Source organism: Ambystoma mexicanum, chromosome 6q, assembly GCF_040938575.1.
Source record: "Ambystoma mexicanum isolate Mex_15411 chromosome 6q, UKY_AmexF1_1, whole genome shotgun sequence".
NCBI lineage: Eukaryota > Metazoa > Chordata > Amphibia > Caudata > Ambystomatidae > Ambystoma > Ambystoma mexicanum.
In genome coordinates, this window is record NC_090937.1 from 1,648,996,483 (window position 1) to 1,649,012,713 (window position 16,231).

Below are 16,231 nucleotides of genomic sequence, written 5' to 3' on the forward strand. Positions count from 1 at the left end.
TGTTTTCATCTGTACTAAAACAAGTACTGTGTTACGGGGGATGCTGGTACTTCGACTACAATTACAGGTCCAGAGTATGAGGTATGCATACTGACAGTTCCCTTGAATGAAAGAAAGTAAATCCTACATAGGATACTATTAGACAGCGACATTCATGTCAACATGTAGTGTTTCAAACTTTTATGAGTTTGGTTCTAATGTTACACTTCCTCCCTAATGCAGAATACATTGCACAATGTTTGAGGGCAACATTGCAATCAGTATGTTTTGCATGGTGATTTCTTATTAAGTACACTTGCCATCAAACAGGTGAAATTAGAACTGCATATTTTGACAAAATGACGCACACTGTTTGCGAGGGTATGTGTGTAAGCGATGAAAGTTTTTAATTTCTAATACGATTGACAATTTTTTGACTATTTATTTTAATGAATATTCGATTCAAGGAATTTACACAAGATGTGGAATTAGAAGTGGAGGCACATGAATCACCGGTGGTAGATCAGCGTGCTGCTGCGGTTGTTACAGAGAAGACCACGGTTTCACAGAAAACAAGGGTAAATAACAAACAATTTCATTTTCTAGAAGTGTTTTAGGCTGGTCTTTTCTTCATAACATTGTTTTGTATTTAAAGTGTTATCTGTTGTGTGTGTGCTATACATTAAACATGTTTTTACAACCCCTCTCCTAGATGCCTAGAAGGAAAAGAAGTATACAGACACAGACAACAAATGAAACCAAAGATGTCGCTTGTCAAACAATTTCACCATGGAACAACTACTATTTGAGGAGCGACATGGTCCTGTCAATAAGCAGACTTCTGATGCTTATGCCCAATGGCCTGAAACTGAATTGAATGTGACCAGCGAAGCTACAATGTGAAAATTCAACAAGATGAAACTGAATATAATGAAGATGCATTGGAATTCCTCACAGATCATTAGACACAATCTACACCCGCAAAAAGAGTTCCACCGAAGAAACATTCGATGTTGACGGTTTCTCCAATTCGTGTGCAAATAACACACGCTGAACTAACAGAGACTGAAGCTTCAACACAATTGACTGAGGAACTTGCAAAAGATCTGGACTACAGTTTGGACAGTGTTGGCGATTTGTCCTCCATACTTGAGTCACAAAGCACATTCATACAGGACGATTGTCTAATAAAGGGGTACAAATACATTGTATTTGACAGCTGCCTGGTAGAGATTATACTGAGGCTGAAATGTGTCCATACATTGAGGGGGAAAATATGCGGGGAGCCATTGGTCAATGTGTCTCGAGTATTAAAAGACACTAACCTGAAAATCCAAGCCACCTGTATCCACCTCCATAATACATTTTCATGGTCCGCTCAGCTGATGCTGGGCAAAGTGCCAGCTGAAAATCTACTGTGTTCAGCAGCTTTACTTTTCAGTGGCTCGACTTTCAGTAAGATGTCCAGTTTCTGTCAATTTGTGGCAGTAACGTTCATTGCTAAAACCCAGTACTACAAAAATCAAAGAGAATTCTTATTCCCCACTATTAATCAAGCATGGAAAATTGAACACATGTCAATTCAAAACACATTGGGCCTCATTATAAGTATTGCGGAATGGGTTAACGGGTGGCGCTAATGGTGGCGGCGCCATTAAACCCTTTCCGCAATATTACAAGGTTCCCTTGCGGGACCCGATGTGGATGTCTGGCTTTACCAGACATCCAGAGCGGGTCCAGCAAGGGGACCAGGGAGCTAACAACAGGCCGATCGTACTTGGCCCGTTGTTAGCTCCTGCACCCATTCCCATTGAGACCTATGGTGGCTCAAATGGGGATGGGGAAGGTCTGGGCCCGGGTTCCCTGAAGGAGGAATTACCGGGCCCTCCAAACTCGAATGGTCCGGTAATTCCCCATTCAAGGAACCCGGACCCGATTTTAGAGGCAGCCATGGTGCCAATAGCGCCATGGCTACCTCCAAAGCCGTGATGAGGCCCATTCTCTAGCGAACGGTTCAAGCTAGCTGGCAACGGACAGTGTGCTAGCCAAGGATTTTTCAGCAAAGTACTGCACATACCATTTTCAAGACATGAAAACTAAAATAATTGTGAGTTTGGAGATCATACAGGTAACCAAGTGTACATCCTCTGTGTCCATGGAGACACACGGTTTCATCAAATCCCTCCAACATCTGCAATCGAGGTGAATGCAATTAGACCTCATAGCCACTGACAGACATATCTCAATAGCCAAGGCCAAGCGAGAGCAGTTTCCAAACATTTGTCATCAATTTAATGTATGGCACGTTGCCAAATCAGTCAATAAATGAAATACTGCTGCTGGTAAAAAGAAGGGTTAAAAAAATATGTTACTGTGGTCTCAGTCTTTCAGCAACCATCTTTGCTGGAGCTCCAAAAGGTGTGATGGGTCTGTGGAAATTCTACCTGGAAAATGGCACTCTTTGATGCACCAATGTTCCAATGTTCACTCATGGCCAGAACACCTACATTTTCGCGAATGTCACTTTGCATATGTAATGTCATCACATTTCTATTGACCCACACAGCATCACAGACAGTGGCTACAAGTACGTAGGCCACCCATCAATAGATAAACCAAAATCAGAATCACCCGAAATAAAGCCAATTTTACCTGCAAACTCATATGTATCCATTTTAAATGCTAAGAAATATTTCATCCACCCTTAAAAAGAATCAATCACAATGTAGTGTGAGAAATAATAGTGCTGGACGAGACCGCTCTGGTGAGGCCCTTCCATTGGAAAAATACTTGATCAAGAAACAGCTGAGGGCAGAGAATAGCTCTCAACTCACATGCTTTGGGCGGCTGTCACCTGCCTTGTAAACAGCTGACTCACCCGCCAAGCCTCCTGCACACCCATTCACTTCAATGGGTTCTCGCCACCTGGTGTTTTCACCCACCTTGCCGACACAAAAGGTTGAGAGCTACAGTCGAGCGTGATTCTGAAGCTTTCTCAGCTAGAGACTGAACATAACATAAGGTAATATTATGATAAGGCATAGTTGCATTTTTGGGTCTTAAGTGGGTTTCTTTTGGCTATGTACTAATTTTAGCATTTGCATTTTATTGTGTTTTATATTGCGCTTTTCTCCAAAGTGCTGTACAATTTAAAAACAAAGTACGGTGCAATAATAATGGTAAATAAACATCAGAACATCAATGCTGGGAGCAGACAATGAAGAACAATGTGAAGATGAGATTTCAAAGAAGAGCGGAACATAGAATAGTCAGTGATAGAATGTATAGCCACAGTAAGGACATTCCAATGTAGGGGGGCAAGAAGCTGAAAAGAACGGAAGCGGGACTGTGCACACGGTGGGCGTGGAACATTCAATCTGAAAAGACAGGAAAGAAATGACGCAAGGGGCGCGATGGACTGTAAAAGGAAAGAAGTGAAGCAAGATACTCAGGTGCAAGCTGGTAGAGCGATTTAAAGACTAAGAGCCTCATTACACGGATGGCGGTGGACCAAGGTGCTATTAGCACCTTGGTCCATGCCGGTAAAATACTGGCACCGCCTTGGTGGAAAGGGGAATTACCGCCCTATTCCAAGGTTGGTGGGGCGATAATTCCCCCTTCCCCCATTGCCCTTCCCCATTCCCATTTTTGCCCCATAGGGCATAATGGGAATGGGGAAGGTGCTAATTACGGCACTGCAAATTGTGGTGCCGTAATTTGCTCCCTGGTCCCTTTGCGGGTTGGTTTTTAACGCCTGCAAAAAGCAGGCGTTAAATTCTCCAACCCACAAAGGGACCTCGTAGTAAGGCGGTAAGGGTTTACTGGTAACGGTAAAATACCGGTACCGGTAAACCCTTACCGCCTACCGTGTAATGAGGCCCTAAGCATAGGAAGTGGAATTTAAGTTAAGAATGAAAAGGTAGCCAGGCCAAGTGATGCAAGTGAAGAAGAAATGGAGTCGCGATAGAAAAGAAGGCAAAGTAGACAAACAGAAGAATTATAGATTGATTTCAGGGGAGCAAGACGTGAACTTGGGAGGCCAAAGAGAGTGTTAGAGCAGTAGAAGAGTCACTAGAGAATTAAGGAGGAGATACAGAGTTTTGTAGCCTGAAAAGTGAGAAAAGGACGGACTTTGCGAATGTTGTATAGATGGAAATGACAGGAACGAGATGTACTACTGCAAAGGGTCAAAGCTCCCTTGCAGGCCTTCTTGCTACGATGCAAAAGCAGGGGTCCAACGCAACAACATCGGGGTCAGGGTGCCAATCCTTCCTAGCATGTCTCCGGCGGTTCCTCGAGTCTACTCTTTCGTTAAGGATACTTGGCTCTTTCTGTAATTCGGTGTGAACGTCGCACCCAAATCTTAGATAGCTAATGGAAGATGTGATCTCTTGCATGCACAACAGGCATGGGCAATCACGGCCCATGGTGGTTCCAGTCATTCAGGCGTACTAGACATACTGGATGGGACAGGGACCAGACAGTCCCAAACCTCTTCCTGGGCACAAGCAGAAGTGACATGCAGGAGCCTGCAAAAGATGCGGTTTTTGCTGGAGGCTGCATGTACAAATAAGGAATACCCGGGTATCTCGACCTCGGGGAAGGCAAGGGACAAAATGGCCAAAAGACAGAACAAATAACTTGGTGGTAAGGCCATTTTCAGTATTGGCCACAATCTTGGTGTCAAGCCCAGAAAAGCGGTTTGGTCCATAAAAATGAAGTAAAAATGCTTTAAAAGTAAACTGCTACCACCATTTCGTCCTAGGCACACTTGTACAAACACCAGAAAAAATCCTTAGAGGATGTCTAGGGCCATAAAACAAAAGGACACCCATGCCTAGTACTCTAAGGTACTTGGCACATAGATAAAAAGTTACAAAGAAAAGGCAACATAGTCGAAGACAAAGGTAAACATAGAAGGACATGTCAGTTTCCCCATAAAAAATGACAAAAGCCCAGAAAGTGCAGCTGAAGGCTGTGCTCCACTGGAACAAATAAGGTTAGGTAAACCAAACAAAAGCAAAAACTTTGTGGGGGTTCATAAATGGAGGAAAAATTGCACCTGAGGGAAATCTTTGCTAACAACGGACAACGGCATTATCTATTCCACACCAGGAATGTACATATTGAGGGCAATGCCTGTAATACGCAGTGTGGCACGTGACTTTGGTGGTGCGAGGCATTCCCACTGACTCAGACATGTTCCTCTATGGCATAATGGTGCTCGAACAAGCCGTGCCACAAATCACCAAAGCCTGCTGGAGGTTGCCAACTGATTTCATTTTCTGCCCTGTAGTGTCCCCGGAATTTGGTAGCGGGCCCCATACTGTCCCTAGACCTGCAAGGGTTGTTGGTATCTGCAAAAAGAATAGTTGGTCTCGGGACAGATGAGCAGGGGTGCCAGTGACGCACTGTGCATTGATCCCACCGTACCCCTTAAGGAATTGAGGATAATGACAATGATGGGGAGATAATACTTGAAATCTGCACCCCCTAAGTTACATTTATATCTAAACAGGAAGATTGTTGGCTGTCCGCAGAAGGTGCCCACCGATCAAAGACTATCCCAATTTTGTTGCACTGAGATTAAAACCTTGAATCACCTCTTTATTGAATGCACAGTTTTACAGGCAGGACTATAACAATGTTTTAAACACTTTGTCGCTAATTAATTCTCTCGTCAACACCACGATTTCTGGTTAAGAATTTTAAATGTCAATGAAACATCCCTACCTATAGCATCGGTACATTTTGTACCTAAGGTCTTAGACAGTGATTTTTTTAAATTATACTTTGTAATTGCTTTGAAACTTTGTAAATGGTTGTTATCTGTATTATTTGAAAATGTTATGTGTCGAAGGTTTAAATAAACCAAGCACAATAATACAAATAAATAAATAAAAACATATAGCCAGGACCAACATTACGTAGTGACTTGGCAATGTCCTTCAGGATGAACCTCCTATCGAAAGGTTCCAGTGGCTTGGATAATACATAGCCTGTTTCTTTGGGGTTTCTTGGTAGTCCAGGCTCTTCCCTTGGCCCCCCTTCTGGGTCAGAGTCTTGTTCCATTCTCTAAGTTTCCCTCAATTTCTCCATTTGTCAGTCTCCCCCTTACTCACTCCTGCTTTAGGTATGTCAGAAACTTGGGATCGAAAGATATTGGCGTAAAATTAACTGATAATAGAAAGTGTTTCTGAAAGAGCACAAGAGCAGGGATGGCATTTGGTGGGTCGCCAGGAGTCGCAACGGTGACCCCTGGGGTGACAGTTTCAACCCCTGTGGACTGCCTTGCAACCCCAACTTTAAAAAAAAAGAAAAAAACATGTTTGGGCAAAAGACAACGGGTGCTTCTGGTGCAGCAGGCCCTTCCACAGTGCGGGCCCCCCCAGGTCTGGTGGGTCTCCGGCCCAGTCCTCACCCATCAGGGTGAAGGTTGGCCAGGGATGCACTCAGTAGGGGTTGGAGCTGGGCGTGACATGTGGCACATGTCACATGCCATGTTCAGCTCCAACCCCTTCTCCCTCGGCTTACTTCCAGCTCACATACAGGAACCAGGAAGCTCTTGCAGCTTCATACAGGAACCAGGAAGCTCTCACAGCTTCATACAGGAACCAGGAAGCTCTTGCAGCTTCATACAGGAACCATGAAGCTCTCGCAACATCCTGGTTCCTAGGTTTGAGCAGCACGGAGGAGACGAGGGGGCCTGAAAGCTGCAGGAAAAAGGTAAAAAGGCTTGTTTTTGTAATATTATGTGTGTTTTGCATGTGTGAAGTGTGTGTCAGGTGTATGCATGTGAATGGTGGGTGAATGAGAAGTGATGTGATGTGATGTGATGTGATCGGTGTATTTGAATGTTCTGGATGGGTGGGTGTGTGCCTGTGTAGAGAATGCAATGAGTGGATGTAATAGAAGGTGTGAGTGACTGGTGGATGAATGAGAAGTGATGTGATGTGATGTGATGTGATGTGTGTATTTGGATGTTCTGGATGGGTGGGTGTGTGCCTGTGTAGAGAATGCAATGAGTGGATGTAATAGAAGGTTTGAGTGACTGGTGGGTGGTTGAATGAGAAGTGATGTGATGTGTGTTTTTGCGAGTTCTTGGTGGGTGGGCATGTGCCTGTGTAGAGAATGCAACGAGTGGATGCAAGAGAAGGTGTGAGTGACTGGTGGGTGAATGGGAAGTTATGGGTGGGTGGGTGTGTGCCTGTGTAGAAAATGCAATGGGTGGAGGTAAGAAAAGGTGTATGATTGAGTGACTGGTGGGTGAATGAGTATGAATTTTTGTCATATCCTTTCATGACTTTACATGTTTTACTGGTACTTTTGGGCAAAGGCAAGTTCATGTGTGCCACTCCCTGGCTAGAATGGCATTTTAGTGCAGTCAGTCTAGCCATTGCTTACTGCGGCATGACATTTATTACCCATCATCTTTAAAAAAGCAAGCAAGATAAGTAGTGTTACCGTGGTAGACTGATGTTTTGGTGTAGTGGCCTGTATATTCTTCACTATAGCATTACTTTTTATTAACTGAGCATCTATGATGAATCAAGCAAGATCAGCGGTTTTATGGGTCTAGACTGGCTTACATTGGAACCAATTTGGACAGGTTTTCCTATTGAAACATGTCACTTTTACTGGCCAAACCAACAGGAGTATGTACTTACATAGGAGTACTGGCATATATTGGCAGAGGCAGTTTTGTGCCCAGTGGCAGTAATGATACTACAGAAAAACGTCTTAAAGCGAGCATAATTAATGTCTTATATGGGAACACTAGCATATGTTGGTGGAGTCAGCATGGAAATGTATGGGCACAGCCAGCATACAAATATTTTTTATACTGGTATATATTGAAGGGACCGGCATGATAATGCATTGGGAAATGCCCTATGCACTTTTGGTGAATTGTACTTTTTTCATGATTTACCCTTCACCCTACACAATCGATTGTTGGTCTTTTACCCAAATTGTCCCAGAGAGTGTGCTGTGTAATCCACCTTTTTATCCCATTATTCAAAACATTTACTCTGGGGAGGGAGAAGGATCCCCCCAGGGCCTCCCCAACCCATTTACGTTAGTTTGGGTTCCCACGTTATGCTCAGTCACAATCACATACTTGTGGCAAATATTTACACCCTCCAAATAACCAACTCACTGTACGTTTGTGAACCAGGCACCACCCTTTTCTCTCTATGTTATGTTAAAGAATTAGAAATATATTTACTTCTTTCACTTGCAGTAGTGCATGCCCCTGCAGCAGCATAATCATCATGGACATTACGCACACGTGGTGGGTCAGACCGGCCCGGGTTATGGCGTGCCCTGTGCTTTGTTAAGCAGCTTGGCGGGTGGCCCCACAGCATGGCTCACAGGGGAGCTGCCCAATTGTGTGCTACGTCAGTGGGCACCACTGGGTCTGACAAAGGTGTAGTGTGCAGTGTGCATCTTGAAGACTGCCAGTTAGTCCCCGGGTGAGAAGCAACTTGTGGGTGTTTTTTTCAATTTTAAATAACTGTGTGGCGCTATGAATGTATGTGTGCAGAAAAGATATTACATTCAATGGTGTTTTTTTTAAGTCCTCTGGCACGCAGTATTACGCAGTATTATGCTTATATAATGAAAACTATGGGGGGTCTTGGGTATATTGAAAGAACCTTTCCCATGTATTATATTCCAGCAAAGATAACATTATCAGGTGCACTCCCCTCTGTGCATGCAGACCGGTCTAATAGGTTTCTTCTATAGTAGTGGTAGCTGAATCATATATACATTTATAACCAGGGAAATTTGTTGATACTAATCCTGGTCAATAATATTCAGGCCTTGCTCGTGCAGCATCGTTCTCCTGGTTAAACAGCAGTGTATTCGTCCCCAGTTGAGTGCTTGTTTGGCTTGTTTAACACAGCAACGCCCCAGATAAAACCTACATCTGTGTGCATTGATCTATAGATGTTTCATACACTAGCTGTAGCGTGCGCTACATATTTCGGTTACCCAGTTAGAAATACTGCATTATGTATGTTTTACAGAAAGACCCCACATCTAATCTGAAAAAAACATTTCCCAAATGTGTAATTGTGGACAAACCATGCCTCCCTCTGTGCCTCGGTTCTTATATCTGGCTGAAATAAGAGCACCTGGAAACACGGGTGCTAGATGCATCTAAAAAATCGGAAGGTCGTTTGCCATCACTTTCTGTGATGTCACTTGGGGCGGGGACAAATTACAGCACTTCCTGTGATGTCATCATGGTGTCAAGGGTCGTGTGATGTCACTTCTGCTACCCCTGGCATTTTGGTTAAATGACATCACTGGCTCCTTCCCCATACATCCCACTACTAGTCTGTGCCAGCAGATGCTGCATTGGCAAACATGTGTCATGGAGCAGCATCAGTGTGATGGGCTGGTTCTGGGCCGATCTAGCACTTAGCCGGGCCATCGGCACCGCTGCACCGCCAGGGCTGGCATTAGTGAGCCAAGATTTTTTGGGCACTGGCACTTATTTGTTTTACAAATTAAGCACTGGTGCTAAGGCTCTGCTATAGCTTTCCCTTGTTGGCTCTAATTAATTTACTAAGAGTCAGATTACATTACTATCTCTGGTATTTACCATTGCAGTATGCATTACTTACTGTGCCCTAATGATTCCAAGTCAGGCAGCCTTCCTGCTATTCTACTTTCTTGGAGTCACACAGGGCTCTATAAACCTGCATTCCTGTGTCGCACACAGTGGAAGTACTAGGCAATGCATCAGCTGGCAACGCCACAATGTATGTTCCGCTACCATCATTGCTTTCTCTTCTTCTCTTTCCTCTGTTGGTGTCCTCAGCTGCTGTCTGTGTGCCTCTTTCTGTCCTACATGAATATGTTTCGTTGGCTGTAGAGTTGCAGTCTGTGGCAGTCACTCCAACCTTTTCCTCAGAGACAGGAGTCTCTCTACCGTGTCTACTCGCATACGTGGGAGGTCCTACAAAAACTCCACCTAGCCGCGGAGCGGCCGCGGAGTTGGCTGTAGAGTTGCAGTCTGTGGCAGTCTGTGCACGTCTGAAACAATGGAAACAGCGGCTCCACCAGCAAATTCCACCCTTATAGCCAAAACCACGGACCGAGACCCAAAGGCCGTACAAGAGGGTCGCCAGCTTCGAAGTGCGCACACACGCCTCACTGTGGAAAAAAACCCACAACAACACAGCGTTCAATCCCATCTTACGCCGGGAAACTCTCAAAAACACTCAAAAACTCAAACAGGCTCATCTGTGAATGCCCGTTGGAAACAGGATTCCTTAGAAAGATCCGGGCCCAGTACTTTAATTACAAATACAGAAACTACTCACCATGAGTTAGCCCCAGGAGAATCGGAGGACCCGCTCCGGCGGACCTTGGAGGACGCCCTCCCGGCCCCGGTCCCGCCGAGCTCGGATCCCGAGGGGGACTCATCGATGCTCCTGAGCCCGCGCCAACGACCTCCTGCACGGGCCACGGCAGAAAACAGCGGCTGCAAACCGCGGTCTTGCCCGCGACCCCCACCCCTACAGCCTCGGGACCCGATGGCCTCCGAAGGGAGGATCGAGAACCGAGAGCGGGGGGAGGGGCTCGCTCGGGCGGGGAGCGTGGATCGCATGCCGCAAAGTGTCCTGGAGGACGAGCGAAGTTCGGCTCCTGCGGTAAAGGCCCTGGCAACGGCCTCCCCGGAAAGGACCCTAAGCGAGGCAGAGCACCCGCAGGTCTTTCTGGGGGCGGGGCCGACTTCCAGCGCAAACCCCGCGGCAAGACGCGTTGCACAGTGGGGAGGGCCGGATGGCTAAAGAGTCACACTCACCGCCGAAGAGGACGTTCAATCACCTCGGCAAACACGAAATGGCCAAAAAGACCCCTCAGCAGAGCCTAGTAGCTCCGAAAGTCATGAAAGAATCAAGGATAATCATGCCAGCAAGACACCAACAAAATCAAAACCCAAAGTACTCCAAAGCAAGTCTCTGAATACTCTTTCTCGCGCCTCAGTTGTCGATCACACTGCCCCAGGCAACACAGGATATGAAGAGCAGGTCCCAGCTCTGAAAGAGCCTCCGAAATCACTGCCCGCGCCCCCGGAGGCCTTGAAAAACAAAAAAAACGCACTAGAAATGAGACGGATCCTCCGGACACAGGAAACGAAATTTCCACTTGGAAGAAAGTCCCTTCAAAAACGACAAAAAAAACTCAAAAAAGTACAACCAAACTATATACGTCAAAAAACCAAAAAAATGACCAATTAATAAAAAATCATCGGGGCCAGAAACCAACAAAACCATCGGTAGCCACCCTCGTAACAGACTTCTTCCATGCTTTTGCGCCAGAGACGCACCTGAGGCAAGCGGACCTCACCGATGAGGAAATACTGGAGGCAATAAAAACGTGCCAACCACCAGAAAAAGCAAGAAAAATATTTGTCCCGATAAATACCTGTGTGCAACACCAAAATCTTGCAAATGACATCCAACCCGCATCTCCTTTAAAACAAGCGTCACAGGCGAAACCAGCAAACAAAACAGTCTCGCTTTTACACCAAACACCGGGTACTCAGGCCACACCTAAGAGGAACGCCACACCGAAACAACCTACGGAACTAGTCCAAGCTACTGTCCACTCGGAAAGGTCCGATGACATGACGCTTCCAGCCTTACCTAAGGAAAATCTGACACCAGCCATTTGCAAAACCAGTCAGTTAACCAGTGAAGAACCCTCACTGTCAATCCTCCTTAACCCAACTACCTCTCTCGAAACCATAGAGCAGACAGGGCCCCAGCCCTTGCAAGACCCATCTTCTGAACCACGAAAGCAACCTATCCCTCTACTTGATTCAAGAGTCTGATACGCTCCCAAACAAAGCTGTTGCGATTAGCCAAACTAAGGATCGACCGTCCCGCAACAGGCAAGGGGGCTCATTGCCCGCCTTCCCCCCAAACCTACATTTATCTGGGCGTTTCAGTGGTGGCCTTTCGGATCTTCCCTCTTCGCCTACAGTAAGACGGATTCTAAATGAGTCCAGTACACTCTCGCCTGCTCCAAAACAAAGCCCCTTTCCCCAGGGTCCTACAACGGAGCCGGCATCGCAGCACAAGAGAGATCTTCTCCCAATAATGTCAGCTATCACCATTGCAATGAACCCGTTTACTAAATTGTACGAAAACATTAACGAAAATCTGAAAGACAATTCAGCCATCCAAGCCACAATGCTCACGAAATTAAGCTTTCTGGAAGGTTACATAACCGCCCTAGATGATAAATTTAAAATCTTAAAGCAAGCCATAGAAGTCGGCTTCAAAGAAATGGTAATCCTTCCCACCTCACCCGACTTAGGGACTAAACAGGGAGTTCAAATTTCCCCAGTCGATCATTTAATTTCATCCCCTCGCACTCTCCTCAATATCCAACTGGCCGCTGGTCTCTTAATCCCGGAACATCAAGAGGTGATTGATATCACAGAAGAAACAGCAAACATACCGTCCCCACCAAAAAAGCCAGCGAGTGAGTCTGATCTCCCTTATCCTTTGCTTACAGGCATGAGACGGGAAACAAAAAAAAGCAACCCTAGTGGAGGGAAGTCTGAAACACACCATCAATCCTTAACACTGCGACTAAACTCTGGGTCAGCAAAACAGAAAGAAAAAACAAAAACCTCGGCTCGGAGTCCGTCTGCACCCCAACAAATCCAAAAAGTCTCTCTTAGACCTCTAGAAACCTTCCTAGAAGATGAGGTTCTGATGAATCTCTCTCAACACCTTGATGACATGGAAGACCAACCACCCGAAAAACATGAGAAAACACACAAATCATTAAAGCAGCAGCCTACTTCAACAAAAACTGATCAAATTGCAAAAAAAGAAAACTCAAAAGAACTGTCTGAAGAGGAATCCCCGTATCATTTCTTCACCTTGGAAGAGCGCAGGAAACTTCTCCATCGTCGAAAACCCGCCACCTCTCGTAGCCCAACGAGCTCTAGAGTGGTGTCTTTCACATGTCCTCCAGTTCGCGAGGGGCAAACTCGGAAAAAGCTAACCTCTAGCAACCAACTTAGCCCACAGGATGCACGACAATTTCGGGACCCCTATCAAAAGTCCAAAGAAAACACACACTCAGAATCAAGAAAATTAGAAAAGAGGGGGCAACACTTGCGGTCCCATTTTACTTCAAGGACCGAACAACATCGGAAAAGACCGGACCCTACAGGGGAAGCCCCGATTAAGCAGAAAACGACGATGACATTATTCTGAACAGACGAGGTATCCTCACGCTATTTAGCCTGATTCCGACCCTCCGGAAGATCAAGTCCTCAGATCTAAAAATCATAGATCCATATCATTCGAATAAAAGAGCAAAAGCCTATATTCATCTAACTTCAAAGTATATAAGGTCAAAAATTGAGGATGCAACAAGCGACCTGGCTGCGCTAGGCTATACTGTGCAAAGAGACCCGCAAAACACGGAAAAAACCAACCCAGGAAAAAAAAAATCGACCCGAAAGTCCAAAACTGCGGGGCAAGAGCAAAAAGTGGAGCCACAAAGCCTCCCAGGGCTAACCCGAACAGTGGTAAATTCATTCTCAAAGTCATCTGAGAGCCATCGAGAACTAAAACCCGTCACTCCTAGGCGCGACAAGTCAATCGTGTCCACAGAAGAATTGTCCCCGAAGCGGGATCATCCAAAAGGAGATCGTTCAAATTCGTCCAAGATTGAGTCAAAGTTGGAATCCAACAGGTCAACACTCAGAGCTCAAATAGAAAATGCCTCCACAGTCCAAAAATCAACCGCAAAACTACAGGAGCTGTGGGCCTGGCTCCCAAAGGCCCTATTACAAGGGTCCAAATCCAAATAGCAATTCGCAGGGATCCCAGTAGAGCCAAAGGGAAATTGGAACGTCAGCCGGCTCATACCTTCATTAAATTTCTGCTCATGGAACACGAGAGGTCACTTACATCTCACCACAATGGGCGATGCAAACTTAGCTTCATTTGACATCATTTGCCTCCAAGAGACCTGGCTCAGGAAAAATCCAGCTATGGATGGGTTCGATATAATTCTGGCCCCAGCCAACAAAGGAGCCCTAGGCCGGCCGACTTCAGGTCTTCTTCTGGCCTGTCGACAGGGAATCGGGTGGACCCTCAAGTCAACCCTCCAAGCAAATCTGTCAATCCTAGCAGTATTATGCGAATGGTCTGAAAAGCCCCTCTGCAAACCGCTGCAAATAGTGGTGATTAATACTTACTGGAACCCGGCGGCAATAAACCATCAGTCTTACCTCCTAATGATGGAAAACCTGATTGACGATATCCAAGCAACACGTCAAGTCTTCTCAATTATCATCTGCGGCGACCTGAATGCCAAATGCCCTAGAGAACTGCGAACACTGGATGCATCCTCGCAAACTACAACAGCACTGAAAAGAGGTCTCCTATGGTCTTCCTTGATGTCCTCTAGGAAATTTGAAAACCTAAACTTCGCCTTCCCAAACAAAAACCGTCTGCCAACTTGGGAACAAGGCCCACTAAAAGCAACCATAGATTATATCTATGTATCCAGACCGCTTTTGAATAAAGTTCAATCCTTTGAAGTCCGACAGACTACAGCCAGCGACCACAATCAGCTGACAATGTCGCTGGCAAATTACCACAAGGCGCCTGAACTCTATTCTACGGAAGTAGAACCAAACGCCCGCGGAAACCGACTAAACCTGTCGACCCGCGCGGTCAAAACTCTCCTGGCAAACTACACTGGGGAAGACAGACCCAAGGGCGTAAAGAACCTTGACTACGTACCTTTGCTGTTAAAACACCGAACGAACTCCAAACAGCTTACCTCTGTCCACGCACCCCCAAAACACGCCTATGATGCCACTTTGGTGACCAAACGAAGGGAGTTGCGAAAACTTAAAAGACAATTAGGAAACGACCCGTCTAACAAAGAAAAATTAAAAGCGACAACCTTAACTTACAAATCATGGGTGAAAGAACACTGTTACCGCCTTTACCAACAAGACGCGGAAAAAATGTTAACAGCCATCAATGGTAACAAAGCAAAAGAATTCTGGTCCTTGTTGAAAGCCACAGAGCCTTCAGTGAACAACTCCATAATTAATGCCATGCCAGAGCACAAATGGATCACGCACTTCTCCTCGGTCTTTCAAGCTCCCGCTCAAATCACCTGTCGGGAACACACAGCCCAGAAGACAGCCTGGATTCAACTAAATGACCGAGAAGAAATTAGCGCCCACATAAAAAAACTGAAGATCTCCAGAGCTGTGGGCCCAGATGGGATTTCAAACATCGATCTGAAAAACAACTACACGGAATGAGCAACCTTGCTAGCCTCAATCTTTCAGAAATGCTCAGAGCAGCAATCTTTGCCGCCATCCTGGACAAAAGCTATCATCGTCCCGATCTATAAAAAGGGGGACATCACAGACCCCCGAAACTATCGGCCTATTGCCCTGTTGGACTGCATAGGTAAAGTCTACGGAAGTCTACTCCTGAACCGTTTCCAATCTTGGGCCGAAAAAGCCCCATGCAACGACAACTACCAATCGGGTTTTAAGAAAAATACTGGAACGACGGCAAACATCTTAGCGATCAGCACCCTAAAAAGCAAAGCCTGGGAAAAAAAATCACGGATCTTCATCGCTTTCATCGACCTAACGCAGGCTTTCGACCTCGTCGACAGACACCGCCTATGGGACAAACTGGAGAGCTGGAATTGCCCTCAAGAAATATTCCAACCAATCAAAGCTCTCCACACGGATACCTCCCTCAGGGTTCGACTCTCCCAAAGAGGCGACCTGTCAGACGAAATCCGGACCGGGCGTGGGGTAAAACAGGGATGCCCGTTAGCACCCGCCTTGTTCCTAGCATACCTTGGAGATTACGGCGATTATGTCGACCTGGAACACACGTTTCCGCCGTCCCTTGCATCCTCCAAAATAAGCTACCTCTTGTATGCTGACGATCTAATCCTTCTGGATCAGACCCAGATCGGCCTCCAGAGACAACTAACAAGCCTCCTGAGTTACACAGCCGAAAACAACCTAAAAATAAATCGAGAAAAAACCAAAATAATGATTCTGGGTGGAGGACAGAAGAACAACAAATCCTCCAAAAAATTCAAATGGTACTTAGAGGGCAAAGAGATCGAGTCGGTGCCCGACTACAAATACCTGGGCGTCCAGATTGACTCTTCAAAAAATGAAACATCTATGCAGCTCGCTTTGGAAATAAAG